Source organism: Gymnoscopelus microlampas, assembly GCF_963454915.1.
Source record: "Gymnoscopelus microlampas genome assembly, chromosome: 7".
Lineage (NCBI taxonomy): Eukaryota > Metazoa > Chordata > Actinopteri > Myctophiformes > Myctophidae > Gymnoscopelus > Gymnoscopelus microlampas.
In genome coordinates this window covers 52,438,539-52,447,489 of record NC_139944.1, presented here as the reverse complement: position 1 = coordinate 52,447,489, position 8,951 = coordinate 52,438,539, and the positions used below count along the sequence as shown (strand labels likewise).

At 36.3% G+C, this 8,951-nt stretch overlaps 1 protein-coding gene across 2 annotated transcripts in view; it reads right to left on the bottom strand.

Moving 5' to 3' along the window:
• Positions 1 to 7,163: 7,163 nt before the first annotated feature.
• The window catches only part of LOC311049206 (RNA-binding motif, single-stranded-interacting protein 2-like), a 73,202-nt gene continuing 71,414 nt past the window's right edge, over positions 7,164 to 8,951 (bottom strand). For both annotated transcript variants that reach the window (XM_084062699.1, XM_084062700.1), the window contains exon 14: positions 7,164 to 8,584. The gene's annotated coding sequence lies outside the window, so the exon portion shown is untranslated. The remainder of the gene's footprint in view (positions 8,585 to 8,951) is intronic.

Here is an 8,951-nt window from a genome sequence, read left to right as displayed (position 1 = left end):
TAGGATTTAGAAGGCATTTGTGGAATCCCAAGAAGCAAAGATTTGAGTAAAAAAAAATCACTTTAAAAAACATACTATATATTCAAAGATTTGCACGATCTTTCAAACAAAAAAGCAGATCTACAATGCGCTTGTAGATCTACTTTTGAATAGCCCACCGTATAAAATAATGGTTCTAGTTAAAAATCTAAAATGACGTCATATATGTGTTCCCTGATTGAATGGATTAAGTTTGATAAGAAGAGTGACTGGAATGGATGGATGGGAATGTTTAGGTGTACCAGCTGACAGAGAGAAAGATGTCATTTAGTTTAAGCGCAGTTGTTGTCAATATGAAAAATTCACTTGACCAATAAACAAATAATTTACAGCGGATGTGAATGGTCTTTATACAGTACTGTATGTGAAAGGTTGTACACTATAAAACATCTCCATAACTCTATTGAGACACTCATATTCATACACACCTGTAAGGGTCCATTTGTAACTAACCTCCTACTCAAATTGTTGAGCGGTCATTTGAGTGTGAGCGTGTGCGCGCGCGTGCGTGTGTGCGTGTGTGTGAGTGTGTGAGCACGTGCGCGCATGTGCACGTCTTAAAGCACGGTTTGTGTTTAATTAGTGTAACTGGTCAACCGCAGATGTTGAGGCCGTGCTCTTACGGACAAACACACTAGGTCACTTGTTGGAGCGGCTGGCACCGCTCAAATATTAAATAAAATCATTCGCACAAGAATTAAAACAAGACTTTTATTTAAAAAACAAAAGGAAATTGACATATTCCAATTCAAAGAGAAAAACCAAGACGGAAGGAAAATCTTTTTTTTTTTTCATTTTTTCTTCTCAATCAATAAAAAACAGACAGTTTTACAGACAATGTAGCAACTCTGGCACAAGGAAGACAAAAGTAGCCAATAGTGGCTTTTTGCAAAAAAATAACCAAATATCAAAACCTCTCTCTCTCCACTAACAAAACTGTACAAAATGAGTTATTATAAATAAAGGAAGCTGTTTAGAAGCAGTGAGTGAGACAATAAGCCAGTCTTTTATATTCACAATGTCTCATATAATTCACACACTAACTACACACTTTGGTCAATACAAAGGTATCCCGCCTCTTGAACAGTGATTCTCTCAACCTGTTTGTGGGACCGGGGACCACCTGCTGGGCCGTGAGGGTATTGCAAGTGGGCACCTCAAATAATTAAACAACAATTATTAAGACTGGGAACGCATCTGTGTCATTTTAAGATTTTCTTTGAGCCATAAAAATAGCAGATCTACAAGCTCATAGCATGGCACCAAATGCCGCACTATGAGCTTGTAGATCTGCTATTTTTGCTAAAATGACACAGATGCCCTCCCGGATTGACTGATTGATTGATTGTTAAAATAAACACGCTCTGAAAATGCACTCAGCCCACCCATCAGAGCCACTTAACATGGCAGCCGAATTCTTCCGCCGTGTTACTTGGTCAGCTGGGTGGGCCACGAAGTGGGCTGAGAAATGGGCCCCCTGACCCCGAAAAAGGTTGAGAAACCAACTGCTCTTGAACAACCAGTGGAATTATCCTCCATCAATCCTATTACACCATAGTTGAAACAAGATGTTCATCTTAAATGGTATTCCTATATATTTATTCCTATAATGTTACTATTTGCAGTGCACCGAAAGCAAACAAATAGTAAAGCAGTATATATATTTTTGTTGTTGTTCTTGAATGTCAAAATCTGACAATTAAGTTGTGGATCCTCTGTAAAGCCACCAAATAAAAAAATAAGAAGACATTGTGAAGATACAGAGAGGCCAGCGTCTGACACAACTGTTTGGACCACCCCGTTTTAGCAGCAAAACATTTTGAAACTATGAAATAAGCATATTAATCACAACAACCGCCATGGCTTTGAACACTTAAAAGATGGACCAGAGCATTTTTGTTTTTTTCACAGCTGGTTTGGACAAAAAAAAAAGTTAAGTGCAAGGAAATGTATTGTTTTCCAATATTTTGTCTACAGCAAACAAATCATAGAATTAAGGATTATGTATAATAATGATTATTATGAATTATAACAACTTTGGATAGTTTTAAATGTGAATGAACATTTACTACATCATGACTGCCTATAAGGTCATGATATACAATATTTCGTAAAACAAAATTCAAATAAATAAAACTGCAGCGTAACACGTGGTCATTTCATAGTTTCAAAATCATTTTTTTGGATTCGAAGTGATGGCTAAGACATGGAATATCATTTTTTTTACTTTTAATGAACAGAAAAACAATAATCCACGACACTTTCCTTCATGAGGTTGGTGTGAAACTGAAACTGAAAACTTTGCAGGTTTGTGTAATCTGGACAGATTATTCATTATGAAAATATCAACAAAAACACACACGTGGAAATAAACAACAACAACAACAACAAAACAAAAAAAATGGTAAGGAGCAAGTGTGTTCTATTTTCAACCACAACAACAACAACAACGACATCAACAACAACAAGAAAATAGACTGTATTTACAACAACAAAAGGGTTAATTCTCATGTTTGACATCATCACAAGAAGTCTGATACATCCTGTGTTCTGTTTTGAGTGATAACAGAAGTATAAAGACATACAGCCATGTTGGGTTACACAGTCAAATCCTCAGTGTTCATTTAACTCTGTTAAATTAACACTAGATTTGACTATTGATGTGTTGATTTCATCAGTTTATAATGAGTGTGTTTACAAGAACCACAGTTCCATCAATAGAGATTAATTTTACACCGGGACACGCCCCCCTCAGCTGCACTGAGTGGCAAAACATTGAGCAGCATGTTTTGCTGTTGGCGTTTGGAAGCGCTCGTTGGAAATCACTCAACGGTCCTGCGTACCACCTGTTTCTAAATGTCACATAATGCAGGAGGCAGCAGGACGTTGCGTTAATGAAAACGAGCGCTTCCAAACTCCAACACAAAGAATAATCACCTGCACAGAATGTATTGACAGAGAGGTGCTCATAACATCTCTACGGTGGATTTTTATGAAACAAAAACTTTGCAGATAGAAAGAGAATTATTCAAGCTTTCCGTACAGCTGTAATGTTGGTGAGTTTAACGTTGTTTTATACAATCAGATAGGACTTTTTCTGTTTGGATGTATGGGCTGTCAAGGCCAGAAAGTAGTTTTTTGCCACTCAGTAGGCGTTCCCGCGTAACTTCCGGGTACGATGATGTCACGTGCATAGCCTCTTTGATGTATCCAAGTATTCAGATTTTTTTGGTGCTGCTATATTTTCACACGTCGTTTATACTTATGTTTCCACGACACTACCCCAGATACATCGTTATCCCACACACTAGTAAACAATAACTTTTATGTCATCGGATGTACCTTTCCGCAAATGTACACAGCAGCACCATTTTGATAGGATTTGTTCAATTATCATACAGGTTTACAAGGTTTTTCAACATTCGGATCTAATGATGAAAACTAAGACCCTTATAAACACGGATAGGCGATAACACGTGGAATACTGTGAGCATGTAAACACACTTAATAAGACATTATTTATTTTTTAACAACCTGAAAGAATTGCATTTTCCCGTAACTTCAGGGATCAGTCGCTTTCAGAAGGCTGATGCGTTATAGGACCGTGGTTCTCAAAGTTCTAAGAGAGAACGTTTGAGAACCACCGTCTATTAGGATTGTTGGATGTGTGTGTCCGGAAGAAGAAACCAACATGAGCTCTGATAAGACAGATTGGCTTTTACCGTTGGATGGCTCCGCATCATCTTTGGTTACAAAGTCATTTAAAACACAGTGAACGTGAAGCGCGTGAAGACAAATAAAATCACATATCAAATACAATTCAAAATCACTCTAAAAGATGCCCGATCGATAGCGTACATGACAAAACAACTCAGCAATAATTCAGTTCTTTTCACTCGATTACAAGTTAAAGGGGAACAAAACCCTTTATAGGACGTTTTTGTCGTTTTTTTTCCAGTACAGGTTATAAAAAGTACAGAAAGGGTAAAAACATGACTGTAGTGTTGCAGTGATCAAAAACAACTGCAGCTAATAAAATTAACAAAATGTTGGTTTGCCAATGAATGTGCAAGCATTGACAGTAGTCTAGTAGGCTAATGTCAATGCTTGCACATTGGCACACCTACTGTACATCTAACATACACATTATTAATTTTATTATCTACAGCTGCATAGCTTACAGTACATCACAGTGTACTAAGGTTCAGCATCTTCCATGTTTTTTTACCCTTTATGGTTTCTTTCTTCTTTTTTTTACCTGTACAGGAAAACAATAAAATCAGCCTGGCCTTGGACTTGCATTCCCCTTTAACTGAAGAGAGGGTAGTAGTCAAGGCCTTCCTATAATCTTATGGCTGACTGTAAAACTACAAATCCCACATTCACAACTGAGTGTCAATCCTATGAGATGCCAGGCGGTTCCTCCTCCACACAAAAAAATTAAGGCTTAGATAGAAACATTTTTTTTTGCAGATTTGGGGATTAGAATAGCAAATTCATTCAAACTTGCTGTCTCACTAAAGGCTGTATAAGGGGTACGGTCGCATCAGACTTTGATTCTGCCTATATGGCGGATTCTGCCGATTGCTCCTCAACGGGAACGGAGCGTTGTTTATGTTTTTGCGGAAATCTGCGAATGGCAACAAACCGCTCCGTTCCCATTGAAAAGCATTGCAGAATCCGCCGCATAGGCAGAATCAAATTCGGTGTGACCGCGCCCTAAAGTCATATTTAATGGCACTTCCATGGTCTAGTGAGCATGCAGTTAATTGTAAAAAACGTTTCTTTTTTCTTTAGTAACTACAGCTTTTTGATGTCTCTAAACATGAGATATTTGGACGTATGTGATGGTATAACATTGACCTCCTATGATTTACCTTTAATTCAAAGACTGATGATGCCTATTATGTGTGAAACCTCTTTGAGCAAGAATCCTGATATTTGTTGATATTCATTTTGATCATTCAGATCAGAGAAGAAAAGCACTAAAAGACCCAGATTACTGAGCCTAGATTAAAGGTCATGTAAGTGATATTTTATGGGGAAAAGAACTAAAGTTATTCAGTCAAAAGGTTAAAGCTCTATATTCCGATAATAATCATTGCTAGAGTGTTTGTAATGTATTTTCTGTTTGCTAAAGAGCCGGAGAGACAGGGAGGCCCCTGTTACTGAGCAAACACTCTATAGCAATGATCGCTATGGAAGTATAGCGCTATTTAACACTTATTTTTAACACAAAATATCGCTTACTGCACCTTAGATGCGATCCGATCAGCAAGGTGTTCAACATACAGGCGCTACAGACGGATGATCATGACAGACAACAACAAACAGTGTTCCGAAACACGAACTCACGTGAAGACGTAACAAGTAGCGAATAAGGCACAACTACACAGCACAACCTAAAAAAAAAAAGATCCCACAAAAACTTGAGCAAAGGAAAAGCTAATATCTATATTCTCTACGAAAGCTACCTTTTGCCGCACCTATAATCTAATCTAATCTACTTTGAAAACAAGTTCATCAAAAAACACAAAAATAAGGCATAAGAGTTCTAGGATTTTTTCAAGTGAAAGACAAAAAACAGAACACAATCACAACTTACGTTCTACAAAGTACGTAAAAATCACTGACAGAAACGTCTAAAAATCCAGGAGACAACAGCAGCAGTGAAAAAAGGGCTTACAGCTCCACTTTCCCCCCTAAAACAAATTATTCATATGATCATTTTATTATTCACTAAAAGTCCATCTGTTTTTCCCTCATCGGCTTTGCTTATTTTATCTAGTAATTAATTCATTGTAAATGTTCTTTTTGTACACATATCATCATCACAATAATCATCACGCTGGTCTGATCTAGAACATGATGTCCTCTTGACATTTCATAACTCTGTACAAAAGCTTGGATTTCGTCTCTGTCGGGCGGAAAGCCTCGTATTATGTCCAAAACGCTTACTTTTCAGGATTCAAATGATAAAACGGCAAAAGTTTGACACTTCAGAAAAACGTGATCATGCACTTATGCGCATAATATGCGATTATCCACATAATTATGCAGGGTCACTTTTTTCATAATATGCGCATCGTTTAACCCATTAAGACTTGGAACTGTGTCATTTTTAGATGTGAGCTAAAAAGCATTATTTTACACTTTGGGCTATTAAAAAATAGCAGATATACAAGCTCATAGCGCGGCACCGAGTGCCGCGCTACGAGCTTGTAGATCTGCTATTTTTGAAAAATCGTGAAAATGTGTGCAAATCTTTGAATATATATATTTTTAAAGCGAACAATTTTAACTCAAATCTTTGCTTCTGGGGGGTCCCTGGAACAAAATATTTTGATGGGGGTCCGCATTTTGGGGGTCCTTGACATGAAAAAGATTGAGCACCACTGATATAGAAACATACGTTTTTCAGAAAACTGTTGGGATTTAGGAGACATTTAGAATGGGCTTCAGGTCTCAATGGGTTAAATCACATAAAAACCCTGCATATTTCATCGCAAAATCAAGGATTTTAGCCCGGGTAATCAAGGATTTCCACTTTCTGGAAGGTCTAAAAAGTAGCAGATCTACAAGCTCAAAACGTGTCACGTCGCGCCACGTTTCCATCTTGTGGATCTGCTACTTTTGATACTTTTGTGTGACGCTGTAGTATGATCAAGAAAAAGTCAGAATATGGAGATAAGAGGTTTCTGCCTGACAGCGACGATTTGCTACCTGAAGACCTAGCACACCAAATCCGCTTAAAACCACTTCTTATGGACACTGATGGGACTATGACCGCAACAGCTCATCTGAACGAATTGATTTAATAGATTATAATAAAGTAATCACTCATTTAATAAAATAATCAATTAATATTGGACCCCTTATTTTGGGGCATGTCATTTTAGGACGAAAAGTTTAATGAAATTATGATTTTTGGGGTGTGAACTATCCCTTTTAAGCCCTATCTTAACTTCCGTCTGTTAAAGGAAAAAAAATAATAATAAAAAAAAAAAAAAAAAAATATATATATATATATATATATATATATATATATATATATATATATATATATATATATATATATATATATATATATATATATATATATATATATTCATTTGGGTGTCTTGACATGACAATGTTTGAGAACCACAGCTCTAAATAAGGGACCCACATTGAATGTGATCATTCATCACTTGCAGCATCAGATTTAGATCCTCAGCACAAATATGTCATTTTGTTAAAAACAATTTAAAACAGTTTTAACGTTCTAAAATATTATAACTCATTACTGAGCTGGATCTATGTCCCTTTCTGAATTCCTCAGCCTTTTCCATGCTATATAAACTACTGTTTTTAAATAACTTATTTAGAAGTAGAGTGAATATATATATATAGAAATAATTATGATTGTCCTTTTGTCTTTGCCCATAAAATATGGACCTTTATATAACAGTTAAATAATCTTTTAATGAATGGGTTTTAGGACGGTCTATGAACGAAGAGGACTTGCTATGGTACACACAGAAAAATAAAGGAACTGAAGTGGGTTCTTCAGAGTGATGACATAGAAGAACCCATTTTGGTTCCAAAAAGAGCCTTTAAGTACAAGGTTCTTAACCATTTATTGTAATGGTTCTATATAAAGAACCCGTAACTACTTAAACCACAAACACTTGGTCCATTCTCTTTTCCGCTCTACACCAAATATCTTTGCAGAAAATATGCGATCTACAAGCTCTCAACGCGTCGTGTTACGACGCGTTGAGAGCTTGTGGATCGGCTATTTTTTGCAAATGTTCACCTATTAGGACATGCTAGGGTTTAAGTGGTTAAAGGTGCCTCAAAGAACAATCACTTAAATAAAATAAAAGGTTCTCTAGAACCAAACGAGGAACCTTTTAAAGAACCATTTAAAACCATTATTTTTCTGTGCGTTATTAAGAAGTAGCTTTAAGCGGTCAGTCTGTCAGGAGTTTTTTTTAAATCTGTACAAATTGCTGTCCCTACCACTGTAAATAGAATGTCAAAAAACAGACATCAGGAAAAAATTAAAAATAAAAGTTTTGCATATTTTACAAAAAAAGAAAATAAAAGACACATTGTGTGTTATAACTCTTTTCCTTTGAATCACTCTGAAACTTCCAGAATGCCTTTTTTAAAAAATAAGATTTTTTTTTGTTATATTACGTGCACAAAAATAATGCTCTGTGTCTTTCCCTCCCTTTCTTTTTATTTATCTATATTTTTTTTGTTTTGTTTTCTCGTTTTCATTTTCCTTTAGTTATCAAAATAGATCAAAGCTTCTCTGCATAGAGAAGGGTTTTTCCCACCTTTTGGTTGATGGACTCTTTGACAAAGAGAGCAGAAAAGAAGTCCCATGAAGTAAAGAGTTTCCTTTTTGTCATCCATGTTGACGTCCTGTTGCTGCTCTATAGGCTGATGTGGACGGTGGTGTGGAAGCACACTTCTCTAACAGAAGAACCCTCTTTGGTTCAATAAGCATCATCATCATGATGATGATGTGCCCTCAGCCCCTCATCACCACGGCCTGCAAGAGAGAAGAAGCACGATCGGTGGTGGAAAAAGTACTCAATTATTTTTTACTTAAGTAAAAGTATCAATACTGCAATGTAGAAATACTCTAATAAAATTCTAAAGTAAAAGTACAAAAGTATTGGTATCAAACTGTACTTAAAGTACCAAAAGTACAAAGTAGTCATTCTAAATGATTAAACATTGTCCAAACATTTTCGATATTTTTCAAAAAGCGAGCTTGTAGATCGGCTATTTTAAAGTTCTCCTCAGAAAAGTGATGCTAGGGTTCAAGTGGTTAATGTAAAAAATATATATATCACACAAAGATTTGGCGGACCCCCTGTAGTAACTCTGAGGACCCCCTAGGGCTCCCGGACCCC